General features: G+C 58.0%; 1 long non-coding RNA gene across 1 annotated transcript; it reads right to left on the reverse strand.

Moving 5' to 3' along the window:
* Window positions 1-1,345: 1,345 nt before the first annotated feature.
* Window positions 1,346-1,837, reverse strand: LOC121162704. The gene is made up of 2 exons (XR_005884835.1): window positions 1,725-1,837; window positions 1,346-1,512 (listed from the first exon to the last, which is right to left on the reverse strand). It is a non-coding gene; the product is annotated as an uncharacterized LOC121162704 (long non-coding RNA).
* Window positions 1,838-10,000: the final 8,163 nt, after the last annotated feature.

Below are 10,000 nucleotides of genomic sequence, written 5' to 3' on the forward strand. Positions count from 1 at the left end.
TAAGGAAGTCACCTGCCCCCCCACGGACGCGCAGGGGGCACCAGAGGCCGGCCGGGCGAGGCCACGGGCCGTGGCAGCAGCAGCCGGTGCTGCGCCCAACGCTTCCTTTTCCTCACCACCTCGACCCCCCAGAGGCTCCCGCACACCAGGCAGCACACACCAGCGAGGAGGCTGCAGCGGCACACCCGGGAGAGCGCACGCTGGGGTGGCAAGGGAGCGACACCACCACTCGGTTCCAGGCGCCTGAAAGGCAAACGACCCGGACCGCTCCAGGAGCACCGCACAGAGCCGAGCAGAGCCGGACTCTGCCGGACGAGCCCCACACCACCGCGGGAGGGGGCCCGCCCACGCCGTGACACGCCGGCACGGCAGAGGGCGAAGGGTGTCCGCCACGTCCGAGGACCCCCGCCCGGACCCCCACACCAGCGCACCTCCAGGCGGCACGAGGCAGAGGGAGCGGAGATCGAGCCGGGTTCCGCACCCCTGGCCTCTCCCACCGCACCGAGGCAGGGGAAAGAGGAACCAGGAGCCCGCAAGACAGAACGAGAAGCTCGGCAGCATTCGCCATGAACGGCCGTCCCTCGTCTGTAAGCGGCTTAGGCCCGGCCCGGGAGAGCGCCACATCACCACATCGGTCAGTCGCGGTCTGGAATTGTGACATCACGCGAGGCACAGGGGGTCACGCCCGGCGAGGACAGCCGCCAGAGAGGGGGTCCGTCGCAGCCTCACCGGCCCCTTGCCTCCTCAGCGGCGGTGGCCAACCCCAGCGGAGGAACGCCTGACACGCACACACGGCATGAAGCCGCTACTACCGACTCAGTCTCAGGAAGGGGTCTCGTCAGCCACCGCTACACAACGGGCCGCCTGCGGCAGAGAGCGGACACGGGTATAGGACCCAGCGCCCGGCCTCACCCCCGCCGCTCTCGGGGCAAATCGTAAGCCGGAGATGGCAGCACCGTCGCAGGGCTCAACCGGGATCGCACACCGAAGCTGCCGCACGAACCCAGGCAGGCAGCTCGGCCGCCGGATGGGCAGGGGAGACGCAGTCCGACGCCAGGCCGCCGGCAGCCCATCGCGCTCTCCCCCTGCCCCCCAGACGCGAACCCAGGGGCCCAGCTCTCCTGGCGACGGTCGCCAGGAGACAGCGTGTCAGCACCTACCTGCAGATCCAAAATGACAACTGCAGGCGTACAAATGCCCTTCCAGGGGACAACGGGGACAACCTATGCGATACAGCCACCCCCTCAGATGGGGGCCCGGGTCACAGGTCCCCAAAAACATACCCATCGACGACAGGGCGTGCTCCTGTGGCCACCTGGTCGACCCAAGGACTTAGAAAAGCAAACACACGCTCACAGTCCCACCAGCGGCCACGACCGGGTCCCCTCGTGCGGGCGACGAGTGTCGGGCCGGGAGCCCCGGGCCTCGCAGCCCCGTCAACGGCCCCGATCCGGTCCCCTCATGCGGGCGACGAGTGTCGGGCCCGGAGCCAGCCCCGTCGACGGCCCCGACCTGGTAGCCTAGTGCGGGCGACGAGTGTCGGGCCCGGGGTCCGGGGCCTCGCAGCCCCGACGACGGCCCCGACCTGGTGGCCTAGTGCGGGCGACGAGCGTCGGGCCCGGGGCCTCGCAGCCCCGACAATAGCCCCGACCTGGTGGCCTAGTGCGGGCGACGAGCGTCGGGCCCGGGGCCCGGGGCCTTGCAGCCCCGATGATGGCCACGACCGGGTCCCCTCGTGCGGGCGACGAGCGTCGGGCCCGGGGCCCGGGGCCTCGCAGCCCCGACGACGGCCCCGACCTGGTGACCTAGTGCGGGCGACGAGCGTCGGGCCCGGGGCCTGGGGCCCGGGGCCCGGGGCCTCGCAGCCCCGACAATAACCCCGACCTGGTGGCCTAGTGCGGGTGACGAGCGTCGGGTCGGGCTCGGGGCCCGGGGCCCGGGGCCCGGGGCCTCGCAGCCCCAATGACAGCCCCGACCCGGTTGGTGGCCTAGTGCGGGCGACGAGTGTCGGGCCCGGGGCCCGGGGCCTCGCAGCCCCGACAACGGCCCCGACCTGGTGGCCTAGTGTGGAGGCAGTGATAAAGGGAGTGCTGGTCGACCCCATGCACTCTAACGGTACTCCAGCAAGGTGACATTCAGGAGCGCGCAGACACCTAACCACCCCTGCAGCTGCCTGCCTGCTCACTTGCAAGCCTCCAGGCCCAATCTCCGAGCAGCACACGAGCCAGCCAGGTCCCAGCAGGGCTGGGACTCTCCCGCCTGCAGCTTGGGGACTTTGTCACACCCTGTCCCGGGCTCTCCACCCACTCGCTTCCCCTTGCCGGCTCCGGAGCACTCTACAGCTACAGCAAGGCTGCCTGCCACCAGGTGGAGTCAGACAGCCAGCACCAAGGAACAAAGGGACAGCACGCCGGATGCATACGGCCGGACAATGAATCCGAGAGAGGCAGGGAAATGTGTGTCATCTCCTCCCTCCCTCCCTCCCTCCCTCCCTCCCTCCCTCCCTCCCCTTGCAGGGGGTACCGGCTGGTCCCGGCCGCCAGGTCGCTTGCCTTGCCTTGCCTTGCCTCTCATTTATAACCAAACTGTGTTGTGACTGTTACTGGTGAAATGTGAACATTTTGTTTTGATTGGGGAGAATCGTGTTGGAGTAGTGAATGACCACGCATCTGCTGTGACAGCATAAATCTGACCTATCAGCACATTCTTGGGGGAAGGGGGGATACACTTGGTCACACACAGGTAAAGGGAAAAGGCAGCCAGAAAATAAAAAGGAACCACCAACATCGAGAGAGAAAAGGGAGGGAGGGAGGGAGGGAGGGAGGGAGGGAGGGAGGGAGAGAGAGAGAGAGAGAGAGAGAGAGAGAGAATGAGAATGAGAACTGAAAGGAAGGCAAAAGTAAGAATCAAAAAAAAAAAAACAGGAACACAAAAACTAGGGAAGGAGAAAGACAACATAAAGGGAAGCAATGGAAGCAGTAGGGGAAACACACACACACACACACACACACACACACACACACACACACACACACAAAACAAACGGCCAGACAGACACGAGTGAAAGAGATGAGGGAAGAAAATAAATCCAGAATGAGACCGCGAGAGAAAAGGCTCTAGGAAAAGGGAGAGAATGTAAAGATGAACAATGTCGAATAAAGGTGGGAGTCAGAAGTGAAATTCTTTGAGACGCAGGGGAGTGGGAGAAGGAGAGGGGACAGGTCAAAGGAGAAAGCGAAAGAAAGAGAGGAAAGCGGCGGTATTCAGCAATCAAAACAGAGAGAGGGGGAGTCTAAAAGGAAAGGAGAGATCCAAGAAGAAAGAAATAAGGAAACATCCCTAGGGAGGCAACAGATTCCCCCGCCTGGACGGAGCAGGAGAGCACCTAGAGAGACGCACACACAGTGCAGTCCCGGCCCGGTCGGTGGAAGGACGGTTTGTGCATTTGTGCAGCGCCGCGCGACCGACCGACCGCCCGCCCCGCCCCCCCGCCGCCGCCGCCGCCGCCGCCGCCGCCGCACGGGCCAGCAAGCCAGAAGCCCGACTGTGTTTACTGCGCCTGCGCTAAACCGACTGTTTCCCTCCCTCCCCCTCCCTCCTTTCCTCGACCCCCCAAACTCCACGCCAACCGCCACCCCGAGGCCCCGCGAGACTTGAGACTAGTTTACATGCGGGCGCCATCTTGACCTCTGCCGTCAGCGCCATCTTGGCTTTCGCCTCATGTCCGATCCGATACTGTGGCCACTAGATGGCGCGCAGACCCCGCGATTCGATTCTTGAAACACGCTGCGGTTCCCGGTGTGGAGTTAGTTGGGGCTGTGATGGGGCGGGGAAGATGAAGGATGGGGGAGCAGGAAGAGCAAAGGCAAGAGATAACAACGACAACGCTGAGTCTCGAGCCCAGGGGTCAGTTCCAGATTCATCCCTTGGGCCATGTGTTTCCAGGCCCAGCTCTCCCGGGGAACCTCATCCGGTAATGAGACAGAGACAGAGAGAGATAGAGAGAGACAGAGAGAGAGAGAGAGAGAGAGAGAGAGAGAGAGAGAGAGAGAGAGACTGAGACTGCCTCACAAAAATCAGAAACCCAGTTCAGTCCATCTCAATGCTCCCAACCACGTTGGGACAGCAAAGACTTCCCTATACACACAGCTAAAACCCAGTCAGCGCCTCACCCCAAGTCCGTTCCCACAATATGTGCCAAGAGACCTTTCCTCCATCCTTGTCTCTCCCTGGATGGCCCTCCCTAGGCGGCATTGTCACAAAGTGTGGAAGGACTCTCTCCCTCCTGTGTCGCAGCAGCTGAGGCCAAGCTAGGCCGAAGCCAGGAGCCAGGAACAAGATGAAATCGGTGTTCCCATACGGCAAGGCCAGTGTGTCTGCTGACGGGCTGTTGAGCGTGTGTGCGGTGGTGCCACAATGCCAGTATCCCCCCCCAACTGTTTTACTTTCGCTTTCTGTTGTCGTCCCCCGCCCCCCCCCCCCCCTTGAAGTTGACTTATTTTCATCGGGAAGGCAGATTTGCAGAGAGAAGGAGAGACAGACAGACAGAAAGATTTCCATCCGCCCGCCGGTGCACTCCCCAAATGGCCACAACCACGGCCGGAGCTGACTGGATCCGACCCAAATCCAGGAGCCGGGAGCTTCTTCCAGGCTCCCCACGCAGGTTCAGGGTCCCGTAACACTTGGGCCACCCTTCACCGTTTTCCCAGGCCACAAACAGGGAGCCGGATCAGAAGTGGAGCCACAGGGACTTGAAAGTGGAGGAATACTGCCGCGCCCTTGCGTCTGTCTGTCCTTCCTGTGAGCTCTTGCAAGACCCAAGAAGTTCCTCCTCGGGGACAGAAAAGATGTGCCATGGAAACAGGTTAGAGACGTGAAAGAAGAGAGAGGAAAAGAGGGGGAGGGAGAGACAGATTGATTGAAATTGAGTTAGTGAGAATGTGACAACAATGAATAATAATTCAGTCTTCTCTGTTCGCCATTTGCAGGTAAGGTCCAGATGAGGAAAAGGAGAAAGGGAGCAGCCAGGCCGGGATTCCAGGGTCCAGAACACGGAGGGAGAGAGAAGTAGGTGTCAGGCAAGGCCACCTGCGAGGCCGAGGCCTTCGTGTCGGCGGCGGCGGCGTATTATCTTTTAACTCCCAATCAACCACAGAGAACTCCTTAGGCATCCGGGAGCGCAGGAAGGGCACAGGCCGGCCCGTATGTCCTCCTGCTCTGCCGTCCTCAAGTCCCCTTGACTTGTCGGCAGAGCAGAGCCGACCGCACACAACACCCACCACTCGGGCACAGGCGCCCGGATCTCTCCCTCAGAGCGCCCTTTCCCTTTAGTTCCACAGGATGAGAAATGGTGAACCAACCGACCCCGCGACTCTTCCCCTCCACACCCTAGGATAGCGACTAAATCCTGGCCCTGCATCCACCGGGATCTCATATGGGGGCCTGTTCCTAACCCGGCTGCTGCTCCACCTCCCAAGCTCTTTGCTGGGGACCTGGGAGAGCAGTAGAGGACGGTCCAAGGCCTGGGACCCAGAAGAAGTTCCTGGCTTCAGATGAGCTCAGCTCTAGGGAGTGAAGCAACAGGCACAAGACCTTTCTCTCTGTATCTCGTTCTGGTAGGAAACAGCTGGGTCATCCTATCTGTGGCCCTCAGAAATGAAACTGTTGAGTTTATCTGGGCAATAAGATGCTGCGCCCTCTGCATGGTCCATAACCGCAATGAAGGAATCGTGACCGGAGATGATCTGTACCAGTGTGACAATGTGGAGGAATTCAATGCGGGGAGGAGAGGGTTTGGGAGAGTCCCAGAGCCTATGAAACTTTGTCAGGGAGAAAAAAAGATGCGAGCGCAGAGGAGAGCTGCCTTCCAAAACACACATACAAATAGCCAGGCCGGGTCGGGACGCAAGCCAGGCTGGGTTGAACTGTTCACTGGCTAGCATCCCCCAGTTCACAGAAGGGCTGGTGGTGGACCAGGCCAGGCTAGGCTGCTGTACCCCAGCCCGATGGCGATAGCTGGGACTGTGAGGTTGGCCATCTCAGATTGTGCCACAGCACCCACTGGCTCACGCAGGAACGGGGGGGGGGGGACGGAGGGACGGAGGAGACTGGGGGAGAGGGAGCGTGAGAGCCAGAATCGAGCTAGGGCGATGCACCCAGTCACGCAAAAGAAGAGATGGGTGCGTTGCAGGCGGGCCAGCCGGGTTAGGCCGCAACACCCAGCTGTCAGCAAAGTTCCGGGACTGACTGGGTGAAAATCACATCAGGCAGGCCAGACCGCAGTAGCCCCCAGACGGTCCCAAGACTGTCCTGCCTGCTAGGGAAACCACCGCAGGCAGGCAGGCGGGCAGGCAGGCAGGCAGGCGGGCAGGCAGGCAGGCAGGCAGGCAGGCACTCCCCCCTGTCAGCTAGGCTGTAGCTCCCGTCGGAGAGCACCACGTTAAGGCCTGCCTGGACTAAAACAGCAAGTTACCCATAGATCATCAGGCCGTCCGTATGTGCCAAACATACAAGGCCCGGGCCAGACATGTCGACAGCGTGCATCTCCCCGGACCAGACAAGAAGACGAGGGGAAGACAAGAGTTGTCTTTTGGGCCAGGCGTGCGGTTGCCTAGTGGCGAAATTTCTCGGCCTGTACGCGCCGGGATCCCCCAATGGTCGCCGGTTCATGTCCCAGATGCCCCACTTCCGCCCAGCTCCCTGCCTGCCTGTGGCCTAGAGAAGCGGTCGAGGACGGCAGAAACCCTTGGGACTCTCCACCCACCCGCCTGCATGGTGGAGACCGGGAAGAAGCTCCCGGCTCCTGGTTTTGGCTCTGCCCTTTTGTGGCTGTTTGTTGTGGCCACTTGAAGAGTGAACCAGCCAGCGGGCAGGAGATATTTCTTTCTGTCTCTCCTTCTCTCTCTCTCTCTCTCTCTCTCTCTCTCTCTCTCTCTCTCTCTCCATATATATATATATATATATCCGTGTTTCCAATAAAAACAAAATGGGTGAATGGATGGATGAATTTTTTCTTTTCTAAACAGGCGCCGACTGTGAGATGTAAGCAGCGCGAGACTCTGGCCAAGGCTCCGGACTGCTGTGTCCTGTTCGCTCGGTCCAATGCCGATCCAAGCAGAGAACTGGGCCTGGCACGGGGCATGGGGCCTAGTTCGTTAGCATATTCCTGCAACCGCGATCAGCTTGAGCCCTTGTCAACCCCACCCCCACCCCGCCCGCCCGCCCGCCCGCCGCACCTACACAAGGACAGGTAAGGTGTTCGCTTCAGGTGTTTGGAAGTAATAGGTTCAGCTAGATTGCTGTATCGAGAGGGAGGGATGCTTGATGTTGAGCGATTCTGCTTGTTTGAGTGACAGAAATACACCCACAGGTTCATCACGCGCATTCACATGGTTCAGGTGGTGGATGGGAGAGTGAATCCATATGCCAATGGAAAGGCCACATCAGAAGGGAGTCGTTCCTGAGAACCACTCACGGTCTGCCCCGTGCCAGTCAGAAAGCAGTGGCCAGATCCCACTTTGTAGTTCCAGAGCGAAGGGGAGTGAGTGACAGACTCTGGCTGACCTTTGCCCCAAGTCAGAGAGGCAGATCCTTTCACTGACAAACGCCTGAGGGCAGGTATGCATGGCTCTGGGTGGAGTAGAGAGAAAGTGAACCAACCGTCTGCATTTCAATGAAGGCAATGAATGAGGCCTCTTGGAGAGCTTGAGTCCCACAGGCCAGTGGCTTCCAAAACAAAGGCTGCTGCTTTCTGGCCCCGGCCCTCTCTCTGTCTCTGGCTGGCTCCGGCCTTGGAAAGGAGATGTGGATGAGGGGAGGTGACTTGCAAGATGTACACAAGACCCACCCACCATCACTTAAACACAGCTTCCCTCCCTCCCTCCTTCCTTCCTTCCTTCCTTCCTTCCCTGGTGCTGGGGCCGGGGGGTGGGGGTGGGGACAGGGAGAGGGGAGTGGTAGGCGGAGGGGCGGGCAGGCAGGCACTTTTTCTTTGGGCTTGGTTTTTCTGCTCTTGGGTGTCACCGGTGCACCCCAGCGTATTCCATAACAAAGCCGCCTTCCGATATGTTTCGCTTCAGTCACAGTGGTTCATTAGCCAGGACCCACTGACAGGAGAGGACTGCTTTTTACTGACAGTGTCCGAGTAAAATCAAGCACCCGCTTTAAGTGTTTTCTCTCACCTGTCTCGGCACAATCGCGCTCACCTTTGCGGCGTAGCGACCAACTGTTGCCACCCGGTTCCCCAATTACTGCACCCCTTAGGAACGTTTACTGGATTTGAGTAACCCTGTGTTGAAAGCCCCCCCCCTTTTTTTTTTCTCTCCACTGAAGGCAGCAAAATAAGATCTCCATCACCACTCCCCCAAACAGTGTGGACATTAAAGTGGGCATAAAACTAGTTACATTTTCCTTCAATGTGAAAGCCAGGTCTGTTCTTGCGTGTGTGTGTGTGTCTGTGTGTGTGTGTGTGTGTGTGTGTGTGTGTGTGTGTGTGTGTGTTTTTAAGATTTATTTTTACTATTATTATTATTTTTTTTAATCGGAAAGGCAGATATACAGAGAGGAGAGACAGAGAGGAAGATCTGATGATTCACTCCCCAAGTGAGCGCAACGGCCGATGCTATGCCGATCTGAAGCCAGGAGCCTCTTCCGGATCTCCCACGCGGGTGCAGGGTCCCAAAGCTTTGGGTCGTCCTCGACTGCTCTCCCGGGCCACAGGCAGGGAGCTGGAAGGGAAGCGGGGCTGCCGGGACTAGAACCGGCACACATATGGGACCCCATACGGGCGTTCAAGGCGAGGACCTTAACCACTTGCGCCACCGCGCCGGGCCCAACGTGTGTTTTCATTTATTTATTCATTTATTTATTCATTTGCAAGTCAATCATGGGAAAGAGAGGTTGCGGGGGGGGGGGGTGGCGGGGTGGAGAGGGAGAGAGAAAGAGAGAAATACTTGTGAGCAAGTTTGTTTGGAGTGGGGAAGGAAGGGAGGAGCGGGTGTGTCAGAAGGAGATGGGAGGAAAGAAGAGGGATGAGCAAAAGAGCCAGTTCTTTGATGAAATTCTTCCACCCACAAGTTCCTTCCCTTTTCTCCTTGTCGCTGTGCTGTGTCCTTCCAAGAAGCAGACATAGATAACAGAGGATGGGGAGAGCCGGAGAGCAAGCGAGCAAGCCAAAAATGTTGAAACCGCTCTTCCACCAGTGTCATGACAACATTGCTGTTTTTCTTTGTTTAAAAAAAAAAAAAGAAAGGAAAAAAAAAAAGGAGAAAGAGAGAGAGAGAGAGAGAGAGAGAGAGAGAGAAAATCTTCCACCACTTCAGCAGTCAGTTCAGGACTTTGTCCCCCAAATGAAAGCCTAGAGAACCCAGAATATTGGTGAACAGAACATTCCAGAAAGTATGGAATCCTGGTTCTCAGTGCCACACAACTCTGTTTAGGATACAAACAGGTTTGTCAACAGCTTTTGCCTCAAACCTCTGTGTGTGTGTGTGTGTGTGTGTGTGTGTGTGTGTGTGTGTGTGTGTGAAGACTAAGCATTTCTGACTACATTTGCACAGAACCTCAACATCAACATACTAAACCAATGGACCTCAGAGTCCCATCCGGGGGTGTTTACATGGCATTTTGACGAGAAATGGAGCCAAAGGTCAGAGAGAGAAGTGAGGAGAAAATAAATAAATAAATAAATAAATAAATAAATAAATAAATAAATAAATAAATGGTGGAAATCACGAATGTAAGTTCAAATGATCTGTATTCCGAGAGTGAGTGAGTGAGTGAGTGAGTGAGTGAGTTGAATTTACCGACACTGTCTGTCTGGGGCACCTTTGTGTCAGGATAGACAACGATGGGGGGTGGTGGTGGTGGTGGTGGTGGTGGTGGTGGTGGTGGAGGGTGGAGGGGAGAGATGTCATTTCCAGTGTTCTCTAACCTAAGGGAAACTTGTAGGAAAAGTAGCATGCTCCGCACCACGGTCACAAGAGCCTGATAGGCACACGTC

Source organism: Ochotona curzoniae, unplaced genomic scaffold, assembly GCF_017591425.1.
Source record: "Ochotona curzoniae isolate NIBS_2020 unplaced genomic scaffold, NIBS_Ocur_1.0 contig_533, whole genome shotgun sequence".
In the NCBI taxonomy this organism is placed as follows: Eukaryota; Metazoa; Chordata; class Mammalia; order Lagomorpha; family Ochotonidae; genus Ochotona; species Ochotona curzoniae.